A 22,481-nucleotide genomic window follows, 5' to 3' on the forward strand; every position below is an offset into this window, starting at 1 on the left:
ATTACTATTGTTTTTTTTTACCCCTTTATCTGCCTGGTCTTATAATATCTTATAGTGTCTATTAGGGTTTTCATAAAAAACAACAGCAACAGCATGTTGTGTCAGTTATAGGTACTTTTATTTTATTTCATGACGTGAAATTGTAGCAGAAATGACAGTAATCTAACAACCATTATTAGTAGAATACATTAATAAAGTAAAACAAGAAAATGACCATGTCCGCGGGGTTAATAAAGTAAACCAATAAATACCAAAACAGAAAATAGTTTAAAATGAAGACCAAGTTCCAGTGAAAAAAAACGTATATTTTCAATCCTCTATTTTTATCCTTTAAGTCCTGGAAAACGCGATTGGGCTGTATTTTTTTGTGATTTTAGTTTCTCTCTGCAGTTGTGACGAGGTTGTCATACCCTATCTGATAGATAGATAGATATATAGACTAATCACTTCAACAAAAGGAAGGCATTTATGTTCAATACATGTTAAGTTACCAAAATCAGAAGGGAAAAACAATAATTCAAAAATGGCAGCAGCAGTGGGATAATTCAACAAAAGGAAGGCATTTATGTTCAATACAAAGAGCAAGGGGATTTGAATTATTACAACAAAAATGAGTCGGCAAGGATGATGTTCAATACAAAGCAGAGTAAATTTTTTTTAGAAAGAATTTGTGGAAACTGTCTACTTTTCATACAACATTACAATCAAAATAACAATGCACCAAATCAACCCAGGAATACCCAAATGAACATCCAAACAAAATGAATATACACCCGGAAACTGTGGTTTCGGTAAGGGAAGCATCCTGTTTAAGATGAAGAATTTGTGGAAAACTGTGGTTTTCTAAACTATTTTAATCCAACATTTTTGTCAAACATTTCAGGTGAAGAATAATCCACTTCTTACCTGTGAGACTGTGTTACCTGATCTATATGACCTTATATCCAACTGATTGTGAGTATTGGGCTATGTCATTATTGCTGTGATGACTGTTGTTGTGCCATATCGTTGGTGCTTATATTTACCCATCCATTTAATCAGACAGGAGTAGAGAAAAGTTTATGAAAGTGTCACTCCGCAATACAACTAGCAAAATGCCTATAAATATGTATAGGTATTTTTATGTTACATTAATTCCAGTGTCTAGCACCTACCTTCCTTAGCAAAGGATTCGAACCAGAGGACATTCATTTACTAAATGATATTTAGACCAGACTGCCCACCTAAGTTCCCTGTCTATACATTGTGCTCTTTATATTATAGTGCACATAATCTAAATAAATAATACCTGCAAACATATACTTGCTTGAATGTTTTTTTATTTACTTGTCCAAAATGTTAATTACATTGTGCGAGCTGTCTCTTTAATACTGCTGATTGGGCTGACATTTCTGACACAGCCACCAAACAAGAGACAACTGCCTCGTCCAAATACACACACTTGCAGTCTTGGCCACACGAGAGCGCGTGCGCGCGTCAGGAAGTAAGACTGTCCAGATCTTAAAAACGCCAAAGCGCAGTGCCCTTAACGCACACTAAATCCACACTATCTTGGCTTAGTGTATCCCATCATGCATCATGTTGTGGAAATAAATCGCGAGACTTTTTGTCAAGATCGCGAGAGGTCACGGAAACCTCTCCAATGCAAGTTAAATATTAATAATAATTTATATATTACATATAATTTGTCAGTAAAACAAAGCGCTACACGTTTTGTTGGTGCAAAGGTGTGTAGCCAGTATTTATTTTGTACATCATTTGCAACTGCTGTTTATCACTGAATTAGAAGCACCAGAAATTAAAGTGTGTCCGATCATCTAATGAAACGTTTCATAGAAACCGGTGCACTCCGGTTTGAGCTTGAACTTGCCGCAGATGATCACACACCGTTTGAAAAACCACAGGAACGACACACACTTTCTCCTGCTTCATTTAAACTTTCAGCTCACATAAGGTAACATTTTAACACAAAATATATACATTATATCACATCTGTAAATGGGAGTTGGCTAAATGCTTGTTGTGAGTGTTATCTGTGAAAAAAAAGGGGAAAAAAAAAGAAACTTACACTATCATGTGAGTTTCTGGGTGTTTGGATCAGTGCTGTTTTCACTATAGGATGTATGTGCTTGCTGAAGAGGAGAATATTATTGGATGCACTGCATAAAAAAATAAAAAAGGGAAACTTCACAGTAAAAAAAAAAAAAAATCATTATCTGATATAATGTTAGTATACCAACCTATAGAAGTAGCCTACTAATATATGTTTTGTAACAATGAAAAACAGGTGATGAGAAACCAAAAACATGAAATGAAAAATCAAAACCATCAAAACGGGACATTCTAAAACGCTTAACGTGAAAAACGTGGCTTAATGTACTAATACAGTGATATTAACAGACCAAACTCACTAAACATCATACTAATAAAATATACTATCTGCAAAAAATCAGATGAGCCCTGAATATGAATGCAACGCGGTTAATAACACGTTAAGCCTTTTCAACCCATAGAAAACCGTTATAAGAAAACGCTTAACGTGGCTTAATGTAGCTAGCCTACTAAGACAGTGATATTAATAGACCAAACTCACTAAACATCATACTAATAAAGTTTACTATCTTCAAAAAATCAGATGAGCCCTGAATATGTATGCAACGCTTTTAATAACAAGTTCCGCTTTTTTTCCTTTTTTTTTTTTTGCCACAACATGGGATTAATCAATGCAAGCTGATGAATAGTTTTTCCCGTTATCATAGTTTATATATATATTAAAAAAAAAGTAAAAAAAACACAAAACTTTCTCTTTTTAAATTTTATATTTGCGATTTGAATTTTGTGAGTGGGACGCTTTCGCTTTCGTTTTTAGAATTCTCGATAACTTCACACAACAAAAGAAAAGATAATTATCTGTTCTGCTTACATCTATGCACCTTTCACTTTTTAAGACTTTTTAAGAGTAAAAGAAAAAAAATGCTTGAAGGATGGATTCATTGTTATTCTTAATGAAAAGCACAGCGTTAATAAAACAGTAGGCTACAATGGCTGACTAGGTGTATTAATAAAAAAAATAATAAGACGAGGCATGGCATACACAGCATGCTGTATTATATCAAAACTATAGACTACTTTAAAAGGAATTTGATTATATATCGACTAATAAATTACAGAAAGTTTAGCAAACACTGTGGAATCAAGTTAATAAGAAAAAATAGCACCTCCAGCATCAGGAAACAGCAAAGATAACAGATAATTTGAATGAAAATAACTTTTCAAAATGAAAAAAAAAAAAATTCAAACTAAATTGGCTGTCGGCAGGGGTGCATTAATGCACGGTCTTTAAGGGGCTGAAACCCAGGGGCCTACACTTGGGAGGGGCCCACTGGCTGCTGGAAAATTATATTTTTCCAATAATTATTTGTATAGCCTATATGGGAGTTTGCAGCAGTGACAACAGCATTACAACAAACTTACACACTCATTTTCAGCGACGCCCTGCTTGCAAAAAATTGACCAATTTATAATTAACCAAAAAAATAAAAAAAACTGGTATGTTCCACCGATATACTGTGATCGGAATGCACAATGGGCTAGTTAAGAAGCCTAGTATGAGCACTATTCTGTCTGAGTGTCTCTGTTAACGCCCTACATTCCAGCCCGACTTTTTTACGCCCCTCAGACCTGGCTTCGGAACAATTTTCACTTCATAGTTCAGAAGCGGGCCGGGCCTCGGTCCTGTTTAAGGCTTCTCCTTACTTTGCTGTTTTAGACATCTATCAATTAGTGATGAAAAGAAATTGCCACGCTGGTGGAAACCACATGAGACCTTGCTACCGCGACTGTCAAGAGCAGCTCGACGGTGTTTAGTGTCCCACAGCAGCAGCAGCATGTAAGGTGTGTGTTGTCAGCGCAGATGAAGAGTTCTGCATTCAAATGCATGTAATAAGCTTGCCGCAAAGCATCTGCAAAAGTAATTTCCATAAATATGTCTGGGGGAAAATAGTAAGGAGATATTTGAATTATTTACTAATAAAAAGTGTTTTCTGAGTCAGTGTCGCAAGGATGAAGTTGCCGATCCTGACTCACCATTTCCTCATTAAGACGCGCCTTTAGAGAGAAGTGAATCTTTACGGATATTATTATAATAAAAGTGTTTTTGTTTTTGTTTTTATTTCATTAAGTAGTCATTTAAAGCTTTCTATAGATATATTTATCATGTCTGTGAGGCATGTATTCGCTGAGTTTTGGTTCATTTTTGTGAAGCGCTCCTGTTTAAGACGAGACGGCAGAAAGCGCATCATGTTTTCTTTATTTTATAAAAGCACAACATTTTGTTGATATTGTGAGTGTACACAAATAAAAGTAGACCATTTACAGTTATGAATGTTGTATTACTCTTACCTTTATGAGCAAAAATAACGGCATATCCACTGAAAAAATGCAAGTGATCAGCTATGTGAAACCCATACTCGAAATTGGTGCTCTGCATTTAACCCATCCAAGTGCACACACACAGCAGTGAGAAGTGAACACACCGTGAACACACTCCCGGAGCAGTGGGCAGCTATATCCAGCACCCCCGGGGAGCAACTGGGGATTCAGTGCCTTGCTCAAGGGCACTTCAGCCATGGGTATTGAGGGTGGAAGAGAGCGCTGTTCATTCACTACCTCCCACCTACAACTCCTGCCAGCACCGAGACTCGAACCTGCGACCTTCTGGTTACAAGTCCAAATCTCTAACCATTAGGCCATAGCTGCCCCCTATGTCCTGCAAAGCACACTTTAGCATCCAAATAGATATAGTGCACATTTATCTAGGTTTAACATTTAAACATTGTTATATGCTTGAACTGTTATATCTATAGATTTTATTTTAGGCAAGTCATGATGATTTGAGAAGGCTAAATTGATCAAACATAGGTTCACTATCTGCCGCTGGCCACTTGGTCGTTACTTTAAAAAACAAAAACTACTATTTAACGAACAAAACGGCTCCAAACGTTTTTCTAAGTTAATTTAATAATAATAAAAAAAAACAAGAATTAAATGAAATACTGTCCAGATCTTAAAAACGCCAAAGCGCAGTGCCCTTAACGCACACCAAATCCACACTATCTAACTTACTGTATCCCATCATGCATCATGTTGTGGAAATAAATCGCGAGACTTTTTGTCAAGATCGCGAGAGGTCACGTAAACCTTTCCAATGCAAGTTAAATATTAATAATTAGATATTACATATAATTTGGCACTAAAACAAAGCGCTACACGTTTTGTACATCATTTGCAACTGCTGTTTATCACTGAATTAGAAGCACCAGAAATTAAAGGGTGTCCGATCATCTAATGAAACGTTTCCTGGAAACCGGTGCACACTGGTTTGAGCTTGAACTTGTCCGCAGATGATCACACACCGTTTGAAAAACCACAGGAACGACACACACTTTCTCCTGCTTCATTTAAACTTTCAACTCACATAAGGTAACATTTTAACACACAATATATACAATATATCACAGCTGTAAATGGAAGTTGGCTAAATGCTTGTTGTGAGTGTTATCTGTGAAGAAGAAAAAAATGAAACTTACACTATCATGTGAGTTTCTGGGTGTTTGGATCAGTGCTGTTTTCACTATAGGATGTATGTGCTTGCTGAAGAGGAGAATTTTATAATTTCATTATCTGATATAATATTAATATACTAACCTATAGAAGTAGCCTACTAATATGTTTTGTAAACAATGAAATACACGTTTATGTTTTCTTTATTTTATAAAAGCACAACATTTTGTTGATATTGTGAGTGTACACAAATAAAGTAGACCATTTACAGTTGTATTACTCTTACCTTTATGAGCAAAAATAACGACATATCCACTGAAAAAATGCAAGTGATCAGCTATGTCCTGCAAAGCACACTTATCTTGGTTTAACGTTTAAACATTGTTATATGCTTGAACTGTTTTATATCTATAGATTTTATTTTAGGCAAGTCGTGATGATTTGAGAAGTCTAAACTGATCAAACATAGGTTCACTATCTGCCGCTGGCCACTTGGTCGTTACTTTAAAAAACAAAAAGGTATATTTAACTAACAAAACGGCTTCAAATGCTTTTCTAAGTTAATTTAATAATAATAAAAAAACAATAATTAAATGAAAAATAATCACTTTGCTATTACAAACAAAAAAAAACATTTTAATGGCTGAAACAATAGTATAAGCTGTCTTGGGAGTAGGGGGAAAAAAAATGGGCTCGGGACGGTAATTCTGATAAGCTGTGGGACACGGGCCAGGCTCTGTAATGTGCATCTTAACAAGTAACACAACAGTGCTGTGTGAAAGGAACTGGACCGGACAACTTTCTGTAACTTCATACAGTGCGACTTCAGTAGTTTACAAATGTGTGGATATAATGTGTGTGTGTCAGCTGAAGGTTTTAGATTCAGCCTGTTTTCCATCAGAGGTGCTGCTTCAAAGTCTCAATTTCAAATCCGGAGAAGGAAAAACAGTAACTTTATTGCTTAATGTGATCAATTATACTTTAAACGGCTATGATTTAATTAATCAAACATGAGCATGGCATGTTTCAAAATAAAAACGCAGTTAGCAATCAACAAATAGCTCACATATATGCCAACTTCTGTTTCAATCTACTGATGATGAATAACAGGGCTCTCAAGTTTTGAACTGAGTTCAGATTATTTATTTGTGTGTGTGTGTGAGAGAGATAATGGTCAGTGTTGTTCGGGTGTTGATCTCATAAAATGACACACTATTCTTACAAATAAAATAATATTTATTTAATTCAGCATTTATCTGTGTGTGTGTGTGTGTGTGTGTGTGTGTGTGTGTGTGTGTGTGTGTGTGTGTGAGAGAGAGAGAGATAATGGTCAGTGTTGTTTATTGTAAATGTTGGTAGCTGGTTTTGAGGCCTTCAGCACAGGGGTTGGTGGCTCCTATTTGAAGCCCTGTGGTTCCAGGCCTGCCATTTTTACTGTCATGATGGATGACAGGGTTCCATCAAGTGCTAAGCTGTTCATGGTTTTGGTCTTGTTTAATCCCACCATGGAGAAAACCCTCTCGGCGTCGGCATTTGAATGAGGAAGCACTAACACCAATGCAGCTATTTTAGAAAGCCTCCCAAACTGGCTCAAACCAGTCACCTTTGAAAAAAGGAACCAAGAGCCTCTATTACTCAAATGCTTTGCTTTTTTGATTTCAGCTGTGTGTATGTCATGTGATGCCAAATATTTCTTACTTTGCACTTGATTGAGGACAAACTCCCCCAAAACTCCTCAACGTTAAAGGTGGTGGGATCTTGTGGCATGGGAGTATCCATGAGTTGATATTCCAAGAACTCCTCACTCACCTTGTCCTGTTCCTCTGGCCCATTGAAAGGAAGTAGTTCCTGAAATCTAAAAAGAGCACCATGTGTAAAGAACGGATTAAGTATTTGTTTTGTGACCATGGTCCAAATTAAACTTAGTATTAAATATGTTGAAATCTTGGAAAATGTGAAACCGTTTGCCTGTCTACGAAGTACAGTATAGGGCATCTTCCCCCCCACACTCCGTCCTCTGCTGGCACATCAACAAATTGAGCGTGCTTTCAGCAGGGCCTCCTTCAGGGGGGAGTTTTTTTTTATTTCCATACTCCACATCCCTGACGAAAAGGTAGTTTAAACAGTATATCAGATGAAAGAATGCTCCTTTGCCTCTTCCCTGACATCTTTGAAATAGACAAATGCAATAATCAATATTATACATTGGATAAAATATAATGAAAATAGCCTAGGCAAAACGTTTTCACAATGGGGACCAGGCGGTTTGTGCAGTAAAAATAAAAGGAAAGAAAAAAACTAAAAATAATTCAAACTATTATGGGTACTGCCATACAAGTATTATGCATAGGCCTATTATAGAAGTCTCTTATATAAAACTATCAGAGTAGCCCCGCATCCTCTTCAACGTGTAAATTTGGCAATAAAAAAATAATAGTGGGCTAATAATAGGCACAAAAGCTACGGCCAACCACGTATAATGGCCAAAATTGCGTGCGTATCGGGGTCATAATAACCATCAGACCAAAACATATCTTAGACTGTTTTGAAAAAATTGAAACATTTTTGAAAAAAATAAAATAAAATTCATATAGTGAAATCACCAAAAATTAAAGTGTGTCCGATCATCTAATGAAACGTTTCCTGGAAACTGGTGCACACTGGTTTGAGCTTGAACTTGCCCGCAGATGATCACACACCATTTGAAAAACCACAGGAACGACACACACTTTCTCCTGCTTCATTTAAACTTTCAACTCACATAAGGTAACATTTTAACACACTATATATCACATCTGTAAATGGGAGTTGGCTAAATGCTTGTTGTGAGTGTTATCTGTGAAGTTTGAAGTTGTTATCATGTGAGTTTCTGGGTGTTTGGATCAGTGCTGTTTTCACTATAGGATGTATGTGCTTGCTGAAGAGGAGAATTTTATAATTTCATTATCTGATATAATATTAATATACTAACCTATAGAAGTAGCCTACTAATATGTTTTGTAACAATGAAATACACGTTTATGTTTTCTTTATTTTATAAAAGCACAACATTTTGTTGATATTGTGAGTGTACACAAATAAAGTAGACCATTTACAGTTGTATTACTCTTACCTTTATAAGCAAAAATAACGGCATATCCACTGAAAAAATGCAAGTGATCAGCTATGTCCTGCAAAGCACACTTATCTTGGTTTAACGTTTAAACATTGTTATATGCTTGAACTGTTTTATATCTATAGATTTTATTTTAGGCAAGTCGTGATGATTTGAGAAGGCTTAATTGATCAAACAAAGGCTCACTATCTGCCGCTGGCCACTTGGTCGTTACTTTAAAAAACAAAAACTTATATTTAACTAACAAAACGGCTTCAAATGCTTTTCTAAGTTAATTTAATAATAATAAAAAAACAATAATTAAATGAAATATAATCACTTTGCGATTACATACAAACTGAGCTATTTTAATGGCTGAAACAGTAGTATAAGCTGTTTTGGGAGAAGGGGGAAAAAGACGGGCTCGGGACGGTAATTCTGATAAGCTGTGGGACACGGGCCAGGCTCTATAATGTGCAGCTTAACAAGTAACACAACAGTGCTGTGTGAAAGGAACTGGACCGGACAACTTTCTGTAACTTCATACAGTGCGACTTCAGTAGTTTACAAATGTGTGGATATAATCTGTGTGTCAGCTGAAGGTTTTAGGTTCAGTCACTGTGTTCCATCAGAAGTGCTGCTTCTAAGTCTCAATTTCAAATCCGGAGAAGGAAAAACAGTAACTTTATTGCTTAATGTGATCAATTATACTTTAAACGGCTATGATTTAATTAATCAAACACGAGCACGACATGTTTCAAAATAGAAACGTAGTTAGCAATCAACATTAGCTCACATATATGCCAACTTCTGTTTCAATCTACTGATGATGAATAACAGGGCTCTCAAGTTTTGAACTGAGTTCAGAGTGAGATTTTGGCGGCGGCCGCGACGGCGGCAGGGGTTTGATGGGGACGGGTGTCTGATCTCATAAATGACACATATTCTTACAAATAAAATAATATTTATTTAATTCAGCATTTATTTGTGTGTGTGTGTGTGTGTGTGTGTGTGTGTGTGTGTGTGTGTGTGTGTGAGAGAGAGAGAGATAATGGTCAGTGTTGTTTATTGTAAATGTTGGTAGCTGGTTTTGAGGCCTTCAGCACAGGGGTTGGTGGCTCCTATTTGAAAGCCCTGTGGTTCCAGGCCTGCCATTTTTACTGTCATGATGGATGACAGGGTTCCATCAAGTGCTAAGCTGTTCATGGTTTTGGTCTTGTTTAATCCCACCATGGAGAAAACCCTCTCGGCGTCGGCATTTGAATGAGGAAGCACTAACACCAATGCAGCTATTTTAGAAAGCCTCCCAAACTGGCTCAAACCAGTCACCTTTGAAAAAAGGAACCAAGAGCCTCTATTACTCAAATGCTTTGCTTTTTTGATTTCAGTTGTGTGTATGTCATGTGATGCCAAATATTTCTTACTTTGCACTTGATTGAGGACATACTCCCCCAAAACTCCTCAGCGTTAAAGGTGGTGGGATCTTGTGGCATGGGAATATCCATGAGTTGATATTCCAAGAACTCCTCACTCACCTTGTCCTGTTCCTCTGGCCCATTGAAAGGAAGTAGTTCCTGAAATCTAAAAAGAGCACCATGTGTAAAGAACGGATTAAGTATTTGTTTTGTGACCATGGTCCAAATTAAACTTAGTATTAAATATGTTGAAATCTTGGAAAATGTGAAACCGTTGCCTGTCTACGAAGTACAGTATAGGGCATCTTCCACCCCACACTCCGTCCTCTGCTGCACATCAACAAATTGAGCGTGCTTCAGCAGGGCCTCCTTCAGGGGGAGTTTTTTTTATTTCCATACTCCACAGCCCTGACCAGAAGGTAGTTTAAACAGTATATCAGATGAAAGAATGCTCCTTTGCCTCTTCCCTGACATCTTTGAAATAGACAAATGCAATAATCAATATTATACATTGGATAAAATATAATGAAATAGCCTAGGCAAAACGTTTTCACAATGGGGACCAGGAGGTTGTGCAGTAAAAATAAAAGGAAAGAAAAAACTAAAAATAATTCAAACTATTATGGGTACTGCCATACAAGTATTATGCATAGGCCTATTATAGAAGTCTCTTATATAAAACTGTCAGAGTAGCCACGCAGCCTCTTCAACGTGTAACGTTAGCAATAAAAAAATAATAGTGGGCTAATAATAGGCGCAATAGCTACGGCCGACAACGTACAATGGCCAAAATTGCGTGTGTATCGGGGTCATAATAACCATCAGACCAAAACATATCTTAGACTGTTTTGAAAAAATTTTAACATTTTTGAAAAAAATAAAATAAAATTCATATAGTGAAAATCGGGGTCATTGTCTTGGCCAATACAAGTCAATGGAGTTGGACAAAAACTGGGGGGGGGGGATCTTGGTAATGTCCTTCCTAGAAGTTGGTCTCAACTGCTTTGTGAATTACTTAAGATAGAACTAGATAGAACTAGCAGGGATTCAACAGGCTAATTCACGTGATAGTCTGGTCAAACTGTTAGCTAACATACCAGCTGTCTGGACACATATATTCCCCAGCAATGGTGAGATGACTTACTGTACTCACAGGATGTTCTTCTCCCACGTTGATCAGTCTGTAGAAATTAGTTTGGCGAGATGTAAATCATTTAAAATGTGACAGCCGCTGGTGCGTGTCAGGGCCTTCAAAGCTCTATGGGGAACTCACTTGATTCCTCTACCTGTTTCACTGTTTAAAAAATAGCGCCGCAACTTGGTGGGCGTTATCCTCGTAATGTCTCTGCGTGAGAAATACAAGGTGTGGCGTGTGAGCGTGTGAACGGGTTGAAATGCGTGTGTCTCACGCCCAATGCGTGAGACTTGAGAGCACTGCTCTGAATAATGAATATTTTGTGTAATTTATGTTGTGTAAATCGTACCTGTAAACTCACATTTCAGCCAGGAAAGTTCTGATGGCATTTTCTTTTCGTATAGTTTATTTTATGTAAAGGCTATAATTCTGCTGTTCTACAAGCACCACCTTCTGGCAAAGAGTGAATGTGCATCTTCACTTACACTCACAAGAAAAGTGTTAAAAATGCTAACTGGCTAACTAATAAGAAAAAAAAAAATCTAAATTTGACATATATAATTGTAAGGAAGCAAAACAATATAAATCAGGGGATGGGGCTACCAAAATGCTGTAGCCCAGGGGCCTCTGGATATCTTAAAGTGCCCCTGGCTGTCAGTGACCAACTTGTTCACCTTCTCTGGTTTAAGATGCGGTCTTTCACTTTACTTTTTAATTTAGCTTCAAAACCATCTCGGTCCACACATGATACTGAAATAATGAAAAACAAACAAACAAAAAAAAAAAAACATTAATTTAACAACATTAGATGTAAAATAAAACCCTACTGTACACAACTGACAAGAAAAAACTAATTAGAAACAGTTATTTCAACGAAAAAACATCAAATGTGAAGAGTCGTGCAGGGAATTCTCGGAATGGCAATTTACGGTTTGGATTATATATCTTATTTATAAAAATACATGTTCAAATTTCTTTGCTTGACTATTTACATTCTTATGTTGAACACTGTATTGAATTGTTTAGCCTTGAATTCTATTTCAGAAAATGCAGCCTGAGAGGAACACTGGAGGTAGAAGGGCATCACAGACTGCTGACAATGTTCAGGTAAGGCCAAGATATATATATATATATATATATATATATATATATATATATATATAATATATATATATATATAGACCATGTAAATGAGCAAGCGAAAAAAAGATTCAGGTCTAAAAAGTTATTTAAGGTAATTGCTCATGTATCTGAAAAACAGCCAGTGAAGAAATGCAGACCATGTAAATGAGCAAGCGCAAGTGAACCAGTATTTTTCACTTATTTAAAAATACTCACCCATGGAACACAAAAAGGTTAAGTAGAACTTTTGAAGCCTGTGTGAGAACCAGACCAAAATATAAGTAATTATTCCAATATTAATTTCAAATGATAAAAAATGTTTCACTCTGCATTTGGTTTTGCATGTGTATTCAAAGAGTTTCAGTAAGTAACACATTTCAGTCAGTTCCTCACACAAACCTAGTGTATGGCTTTAGAAGACTTGCAATATAGTAACCTTTTTCTCACTCTGATATTCCTGTTTTTTATTTTCATTTGGGCACATCTTGAGTGAAAAGGTGCATGTTACAGAAACTGAGACTCTTTGAGTGCACTTTTGTTTAATTATTTTAATGTGTGTGTTTGTGTGTGTGTGTAATTTCTCTATTTCTCTACAAAAAAAAAAAAAAGTTTTAAGAAGTCTTGTTAGCTGCTTTAAAAATCCATATCGCTCTTTTTGATCATCATTCATTATGATTTTCAATATGATGGTCAAACCATTTAAACTGGTGATCTTATATTAGTAATTTGACATTTCATATTCATTCATTCAGGAAAGAACAAACCGTTTTTGTAAGGAGGAAGTTGAAGAGGGACAATCAAAAAGTAATCTGCAGCAGGTATGAGACTTTTAATAATTGAGGTGAGACCCATATCACGTAAGTGAATAAATGTACCTCGGGTGTTTTGGTAACCAGGTGTATTACTGTTAGCTAAATCCATAAAAAAAAACATTTTCTTAACTTGAAATAAATTAAACATTAACTGAAATAAAATAAAAACTTAAGATTATTTAAGCTTATTTATTTTTATTTAGTCTAACCCTCCTGTTACCCTAAAATCTGATAACATTTTTTTTCGACCCCAGCAATTTAAACCTCCAAAATATATAAATATATTTTTTTCAGTCACATCAAAGTCTTTTCAACTGTCCCCATACACCTTCCTCCCCTCTAAATTTGTCATTTAAAGTAAATCCTTTTCAACAGATGGTGTTATGAAAAGCTCAGATACTGATTATAAATCATGGACATGGCTGACAGCATATCTGGTGGCCCCTGGAATCATTTTGATGACATTAGCAGGACACAAATTTCAAAACACAAATCAAAAATCACTAACAAGTTCTCAAATACAATTCTACAACGATACTATAAAAAATATCAATTATTTTGGATATATATCAGGTACCGTAGGCTACATGCCAAATTTTCTCAAGGAAAAAAAATTCTCTCAACTAATGCTGTAAAAATATAGATGAGAGTCAGTTACTAGCTACATTACTATAATATTGAAGGTTAAAACTGACTGATTTGCAGGCTACACAACTGCTAAAACTACACTTAATGAAGATTTTAAAATAATAAAGTTACAATTATATAATAATATTTCTATTTCAATTTGTTTTGTTTTTTTAAATAGGCTATAAACATTTAAATGGTGGCTGTCATAAAACTTGATGGATTTATTCAAACATAAAGTAAACATTTAAGAACAGTAAAAATTATAATATTTATATTATATTTAAAGTCCCCCTATAGTCAAATATTTTATCCCTTAAAACGTATCTTTGATCATCAAAGTGACATATTTAAATGTTTTCTTGTGAAATTCATTTTCTCATGCCTTAAAATAGTTTGAATGTAACTCTACACCCTTGCCTCATTTACTATACGCTGATCTAATATTCAATGAATATTAATATATGCAATATATGAATATTAGTCCCACCTCCACTCATTCGCACCAGCCAGCGCCTCCTGATCCACCGAACTGTAGTAAACTGCAAAACAATGGCATATACGCGGATAATGACTGATAAAACTATGTTTTTAGTAGCGGACAACTACAGTGAATACTGTAACATTTGTTAAAGTTACTTACTTGATGATGCTGTGTCCTAAAATGCCTTGAAGACTCAAATACAGTCATTTGTGATTCTTAATTTGCGCCCACGAGCATACGTGTGTGAAGTGCAGACGCCGATGTGGGAGAGGTGGGTTTGACTCCGGGCTACTTTTACACTGTTGCATCGGGTTATAATGCAAGTTAGCGGTTCTTATTTTTGGTTTTGTGCTGGCAATGGTATATTTTGCATGCTAGTGATAGGAATCGATCCCTTGAAGTGATTGGTTATTGGATTGTGACGTAACAAACCGAGGGCTGTTTCAAACCGCATTTCTGGGACTCTCTACAGTTCAACTCTGTACAGTTTATTTTTCTAGCTGATTTATGATATTATCACCAAATAATATTTTTCTTACTTATATATAACACACACTACAAACAATCTATAATATTGATGTCTTTGCACGTCTGAAACACTGATTGAGAGATTACATGAGACAAGATACGGATTGTAAAGCTCTTTCTTTTAACTTACCTTCGGATGTTTAGTCATGATTATTTTGTGCTGAAACTGGTATTAATGTGGAGGAGATGATCGGTTCACGTGCGTCTCGTGCTGCTGCGTCTGTTGAACTGAGGCGCTACAGCGATCTGTCACTCACTGCACATTAAACAGTGCCGAAATGCATTTATTGTTTGAATACTGCAATACAATGGGCAGAATTTGAAATCTCTTTGTTTCATATTAAAAGTACAAAAGCACAATGCTTATTGCGATTTATTGGATAGGAGATGCCCTTCAGTGTTCCGTCCATTAACTGAAAACAGACTAGAATAATCGATTCTTGGGATTTAAGAATCGATATCGTTCTGTAAAAATGAGAATCGATTAAAATCGAGATACCGATATTTTTACCCAGCCCTAATTAGCAGCACTTAGTCTACCCTGTCATTCAAGTGGGGAGCGGAACCATAATAACTTTCCATTTTTTGGAAAGGTAATGTGTCTGCTGGTGGTTAGAGACAACAAGAGGGTCCTCATAATCAGGGTCCACTAACCTAGTTTATGATAAATTTTTGCCATAGATTATGAATATACACAGGCCTATATTTTTTCATATTTATTGTTTATTTTATTTTTCTTTATAATGAAGTAGTCTGTATCTAGTAGACTGTGAAAAAATGATTATCAGTTCCACACACAGAGATATATAAATTCTACATTTATTTAAATGGGGAAAAAAATTTCACTGATATCGAATCGGTATCGTATCGGTATCGGTATCGGTATTGGCCAATACCGAACCCAAGGTATCGGAATCGGTATCGGAGGTGAAAAAGGTGGATCGGAGCATCCCTAGTTGAAAGTGGATCAGACCGAACACCAAAACACACTTGTAGCCAATCACCAGTAAGGGCCGTGTCCAATAGTGAAGGGGGAGATGCCTGCGTTGAATAACTTGTTCAGAAATTTTGAGGTGGAGGCAAGATAGGGGTGTAATTCTTTTGGGTAGGGACGTGTTTGTTTTGGTGATGTCAAATATCAACAGCAATTCTCAGAAATCGCTTACTGCACCTTTACAGGCCATTTTCAATTGAGAGAGAAAGCATAAAGAGAGAGCCCACAATGCACAAAGAGAAATGGTTTAGAAGGCTTATGTGCAAGCTTTATATGTTTGCTCCTCCCCTGTAAACCACAAGAATAAAATAATCACTTTCCCCATTTCACTATAAAAATCAAAAATTCAATCACGAGAATTAGGATTAGAATTAGGTATTATGTTAGAGCCCTAAAACAGAGGGAAGTTTCTTGAACGTTATACTGAATATATAAAATTATAGTGAATATATCATAAAATTACAGCATGCTAAAGTGTCCTAAATATCACCCAAAACAACCATAACAAAATGTGTATGAAATTTTGATATTTCTTATGTTTTATACAGCTAAAAGAGCATGGGGTCAAATTGACCCCAAAGAACACCGATGCTACAAAATGTGTAGGGGACATTGAAAAAAATATCATGTTATTTTTATGTTTACAGAGTTGTCCCCATTAAATTAGGAAAAGTCATTAAATCTGAAGCAAAAAAAAAAATGTCAATTTACAGAAGTTTAACATTGATTGGATAATAGGAGGGTTGAAGTAATAAAATAACTTTAAAAACAAAAAAAAATAAACACAACAACAAAATAAAATAAAAAAATTAATCTATATAAATAACATCTATTTCACAAAAACACAACAATTACTAAAACTTTAAAATTAAATAAATCTATATAAATAACATCTATTTCAAAATATTAACAAAAACTATGATAGTATCATTGATACTAAAATAACACCCCTATGTACTTAACAACTACAATGCATTATATATTATTACCATATTTTAGGCTGGGTTATTAAATATGAAAAATACAGATTTCCCTAAAATAAAAATAGTGCACCTCTTGTCCTGCAAAATTACCCACATCACACCAATCTAAAAAAGCTAAACATAAAAATAAAAACATTTAACCACATGTCCTGCAGTCTGCTCCACTTCATGAATAAACTGCCTACATTAAAGACTAAAATAAAAGTGCACATTATGCACCAATCATTGCCACAATATCAAATTGGAATGTAATTGAATCGAGAGCTTGGAATCTGGAAAATTGTTATTATTTGTATACATTATATAATATTACTCGATATTGCTAATCATTTTACTGAAGTCCTTTATTCATAGGTGTTTAAATAAATGTTTTTCTGTATTACTGTTCTTCTGAATTCAACAGAGTGCTGGAGGGCAAAGCCACACTTTTAATTTCCGCTACAAATTCAAGACACATACAGTGGCATGTGATACATCCATGACTGTGCTTGATGCTCTTAATACAAACAAGATTTTCAGAAAGATTAAGAAAGACAACAATGAGAAAGAAATAGTGATCCAGAAATCCAAAGGAGCAGTTCCTAGAGCGGCTATCAAGACTGATTTCCCCTGCTGTCTTATTGAAAGACATGAGCTCTTAGACATATCTTTCATTAAAAATCACGGAAATGTTGCTACAAAGAAAGAAACAACTAGAAGGCTTTCATTCTCCAATGAATCAAAAAGCTTAGTAATCTTTTACATTAAAACAAAAGGAGGTAAGAAAATAACACGCTTAATGAAAAACAATGAGCTAAAGAAGAAGGTTGAAGATGTTTGTGTGTATGCGTTCAAAGACGACAAACTGAATGCTGCTCTTCGGCGTGACGGACGATTCATCAATGCCATATTCAAGAAACAGTGTGTACTCTATAACTTGGAGAGCGAGACAAACTATGAAATGTCAAAGACCGTAGAGCATCTGGATGGAAAGCGTTTTGAGATCATTGTTATCAGTGACAACAACCAGCCAGATAGCCAAGATTTTGCCTTGAGTGATGACGGCACTGAAATGAATGAAGCTTCAGCCGCTGATTTGAAAGAAAATGTTGATCATAATGAACATCCCATCAACACTGAACAAGAAGAAACACAAAAGAGAAGCACGATGAAATCCACAAAACCACAAATACAAAAAACTCAAAAACAAAAAAACACTCGCAGTCCGAAGAGATTCTAGCAATTCTGCGTGCTCAGTTTAAAAAAACAATCAATACCAAAAACAAAAGATATAAACAAAAGAACAAAACAAAAATCCAAAAGTTCTTTAGAGCAGAATATGATAAAAGTGTTCAGAGTTTCTCTGAAGTGTATAAAATAAAGCAGCTCATGAGACTCTCTGACTCTGTGTGTCAGATTCGAGTGGAGGAATCCGCCAGAGGAACCGGCTTCTTACTCTTTGGGCGATTTGTTCTAACTAATGCACATGTTGTCAAGCCATTTCTTGAGTCTCCAGACAAGCTTTCTTCTACAAAGAAAAAAAAACATCCATCTGATTACTAACACATAAAATAAAACAATAAACTGGTGCCAGTCAAGAAACATACAGCATCAAAATGTTAAAAAACATACCCAAAAAAATGCCGTCTTGACTTTGCTCTTCTTGAACTGGAAGCTGTTGATGAAATCACAGGCCGTCCTGAGTTGCTCAGATGTTACAGTCCTGGCCCCCCTCCTAAAAGTGGTGAGATTTGCATTGTGGGACATCCAGATTGTGGGATTAAAAAAACAGACCCCTGCTTCATCATTGAGACAGAAAATCTACAAGAGTCTCGCAATAAACACATCTCTGAGAATGTCAGTTTCTTACATGTGATGACACAGAAGAGTATTGAAGATAAATGGGATCTTCATGAAAACCAGATTAATTATAACTCTTGTTTCTTTCATGGATCTTCTGGCTCTCCCGTTTTTGATGAACACTGCTGTCTGATTGGCGTGCACACCGGTGGATATGTGTACCCAGGAGAAAAGGGTAGAACTAGAAGCATTGTGGAATACACCTATTCCATGCAGCCTATCATTGATATGATCAGAGGACAGGCTAAGATAAAAGGTTTGCATGAGGTTGTCAAAACCTTAGAAGCCTACACTAATAAAAGCAATGAGCCTGGACCTGCAGAGCAAGAGAATCAGAGCGACTGCGAGATGGAAGTTTCTGATTGAAGAAGTCCACACATCTATGCTGACATTTCTTTGGGTGACGACTGCAATAGCTTCAATTCTGAAAGATTTTTTAAATGTCATTATCGGTTTTCACTTTTCATATAATTTGCAGAGATGACATGTTTAAAAGCCGAAGTTACACCCAGTTTCTCTTATTTTTGATAAATGTAAAGTCATGTATCTTATGGGGGAAAGAGGGTTTATTCATTTGGTTGAGACTAAAAATACACTTAAAGCTCATTCTTTATTGTATTTTCTTTACTCTGTTATTCATACATACTTGTGTATTCATATATCCATTCACAATAATTTCCCTCATACAAAAATCATTCATTCATATATCTTCATAACCATGTTTATATTCTTTTTACTTTATATCATATGTTGATGTTTCATGCTGATTTCACATAGCTTAATATTTTGGCTTTGCTGTAAGGGGCCATGTTCAAGCTTCTACATCAAATCATCTTTGAATCACACAGATACACAAAATTAACTGATCTGAAAGAATTGCTGTAATAAGAAAGAACAATACACAATCAGATGTGTATCTCCACTGAGATACATATTAGAATGACATCTTTGAAAGGTTAATTCCAAGACTCAAGCAGCAAAAACCCCAGATCACTGTTCTTCATATTTTCTTGCTGAATCAGTCCTACAGATCATGTTTGGGTCTGAAAAATTTTTTCAATGACAGATCATCAGAGCTGATAACCTACTAATGTGTTGTTTTGATTGTTTATCATGTTGAGAAGCTTCTAGAATCTTCAGTTTTTGGGTCTGAAAAATGTTGTCAATGTCAGAGCATGTGAGCGGAGTGGAGCGGTGAGAATCTCTGCTCATCGCTCACGGAACTGTTCACCCCTCCACCCCTCCGCTCCCCCGCTCAAAGCTACATCAGGCCACTCCGCTCATTATCGCTCAGCGCTCAACGCAGTTTGCTTCGCGCTCCACTCAAATTCGCCCCCTGCTCGCGCAAAAAAAAGAAAAAAAAAATCTATTTATGACTTTTAGCTTAGACCACAATTTATTTCAAATTACAAATGACAAATTAGTCACAAAAATTCCTGTAAAATTAAACGAATAAATGGGCCTAATAATATAAGTAAAAATTATATAAACAAAAATATACATAAACGTTTTAAAAAGTAAATTAACACTATTAGGCCCAACATTGTTGAACTTTTGCGCACGCGCGCAGGATTAGAATTTAAATTGATTTAATTAAATAGATTTGAATTGATTAAATTTGCGTGCAGTTAAGAAAACACTTTTAAATTCTTAACCGTTGTTCTTGTTGCTGCTGCAAGCTCCTCCTCTCGCTCTAGTTCATAATGTCAAATACAAATTCACGGACGATACACCCAGCATCAAATGAAATAAAACGAACCATTATGCCTACTGAATGACAAAACGGAATTTGTTTGAATTTAAGCTTTGTATTTAATTTACATACTTTGTTACAAGTTACCGTATTCAATTTGCTTACCTTTGGCTTCCTTCCCCGCGTGTTCATAGCACACTTTTAATGCTTTCGTGTGCCTTTTTTGGGATTCTGGGAACCTTTTACTTACTGAAACAATGTTCCACATTCGTTTTCTTGTCCCAAGTTGTCACTGTTAGATCGTTTTTTAATAGTACACCTGTATGATTTCTCGTTTTCTTTTTTGAAGTTCCAATGGACCGAGTTTTGAATGAAAATGTAGATGTCTGTTGATGACAGTAAAAGACAGATGGATTCTGGGTCAGGCTTGACTTACGCATGCTTGCTCACATGCTCTGGTCAATGTGTTGTCAACACAAAAAGAGCAATGCTCCGTCCTTTTAAAAATGCCGCTCTGCGCTCAGTCTAAGACCCGCTTGCTCCCGCTCCACTCCGCTCACATGCTCTGGTCAATGTGTTGTCAACACAAAATACATTTAAAAGAGGCTTGGTGAGCAGTTGTAATGTCATTCAATGAGTGCTCAATTTCTGGAATCTGATTACTTAATCTAGATGACATGTAATTAGTAACTACCCTTCACTGCCTGTCAACCACGCCCTCCTAAAACGGCTCATTCTAACACGCCCCCACATGTCTACGTCACGATGTGGGAAGAATTTTATAACACCGCCCAAATGTTCAGGCAAAGAACAAAGGCATAACTTTTATTCTCGCTGTTGCCGCCGGCGCCATGTTGTGGAGACGCTGTGTGTTTCGTTGTGAAAGCAAAATTAATTTGTTTTGTCTTCCAAAAGAGGACACAACTAGAAATCAGTGGTTAAGTTGTATTTCAACACTGTTCCAGAACAGTTCAACCCAAATATTCAGATGTGTGCAGCGCACTTTATGGAGGACGAGGACTGTTTCCTGTGAGAGTCGCCTACAATGCCTCTTTCCGTTTTTATAAAGTGGGGCAGTTCCAACTTTGCAAGGACAGACTGGGCTTCTGACTCACAGTCTTTAAGTACATTTACATATTTAAATAATTTGCCACTGATGATTAAAACACAGTTTTGAGCAGTGTAGAGTACCGCTTGTTTGTCATTTCTCCGATCACAAATGCAGACATGGTTTTATGTTTACACAACGTGATACGCAACGCTAAAAAGACAGTATAAGTCATCAGAAATTATGTCCCAGCTGAAAGCAAAAAATGCCTCGTTTATAATGGGTTATATTGTTTTTGTCTTGTCATGCATCACAGTATGGTAAGGCAGCGTTTCCCACTTTTTTATTGACTTTTTTATTTACAGAGGTATGTGATGTCACACTCGTCTGTGTGTGAAGACGCCGCAGGCAGCCGTGGAGCGCAAACCCATGAATGAATGTTCTGAAGTGAAGTAAACTTCAACGGAACGCAGTTCAGTTTCTTTCACAGACCGATCGTTTCGTGTCTTTACACATCAGCGTATCGTCACGAGCCGCAGGGTTTAATCTGGTTTTGTTCGTGTATGTTTTATTACTCTCAAAGCCGTGATTCCCATCCACTTCCATTATATGACTGACAGACTGCATCAGTTTGTGTTAAAAATCTAAGTTTGTGTTCTACCGAAGAAACAAAGTCACCTACATCTTGGAAGCCCTGGGGGTAAACACATAAACATCAAATTTTCATTTTTGGGTGAACTATCCCTTTAACATGCCGTTTGTCCTGGTGTCCTCTACAGAAGACATGGAAGAAAATTATGCTCTGTTTCATAACAAAAAGCCATATTCTGAATTGAAACCATTTTTCTGAGATGTTTATTTACGACAAACAATTTGAAAATTAGCCAGATTTAAATGATTATTAAAAAACATTATCATATTTCTCTAAGTGTGCTAGATTTGATCATTCTGTCAATGTCAGTCATATTTAAGGACCGAGGAGAAGGTGTGTTTATGATCAAACCTCCGAACATTTGATGAAGCCCTGAATGTGCTCTGAACAGGACATCCACACTTAAAACTGTGGCATGAAGGGTCTCAGAGAAATCCACTAAAATATAATGTCCTCAAAGGACAAAAAGTCTATGCCTGGGTCGCACGAGGAT

The 22,481-nt window shown here is 36.1% G+C and overlaps 1 pseudogene; it reads left to right on the forward strand.

The window, feature by feature from the left end:
• The first annotated feature begins 9,791 nt into the window (after window positions 1-9,791).
• On the forward strand, window positions 9,792-19,542 carry LOC109113670 (annotated as a pseudogene).
• Window positions 19,543-22,481: the final 2,939 nt, after the last annotated feature.

The sequence above is a fragment of the Cyprinus carpio genome, chromosome A5 (assembly GCF_018340385.1).
Source record: "Cyprinus carpio isolate SPL01 chromosome A5, ASM1834038v1, whole genome shotgun sequence".
In the NCBI taxonomy this organism is placed as follows: domain Eukaryota; kingdom Metazoa; phylum Chordata; class Actinopteri; order Cypriniformes; family Cyprinidae; genus Cyprinus; species Cyprinus carpio.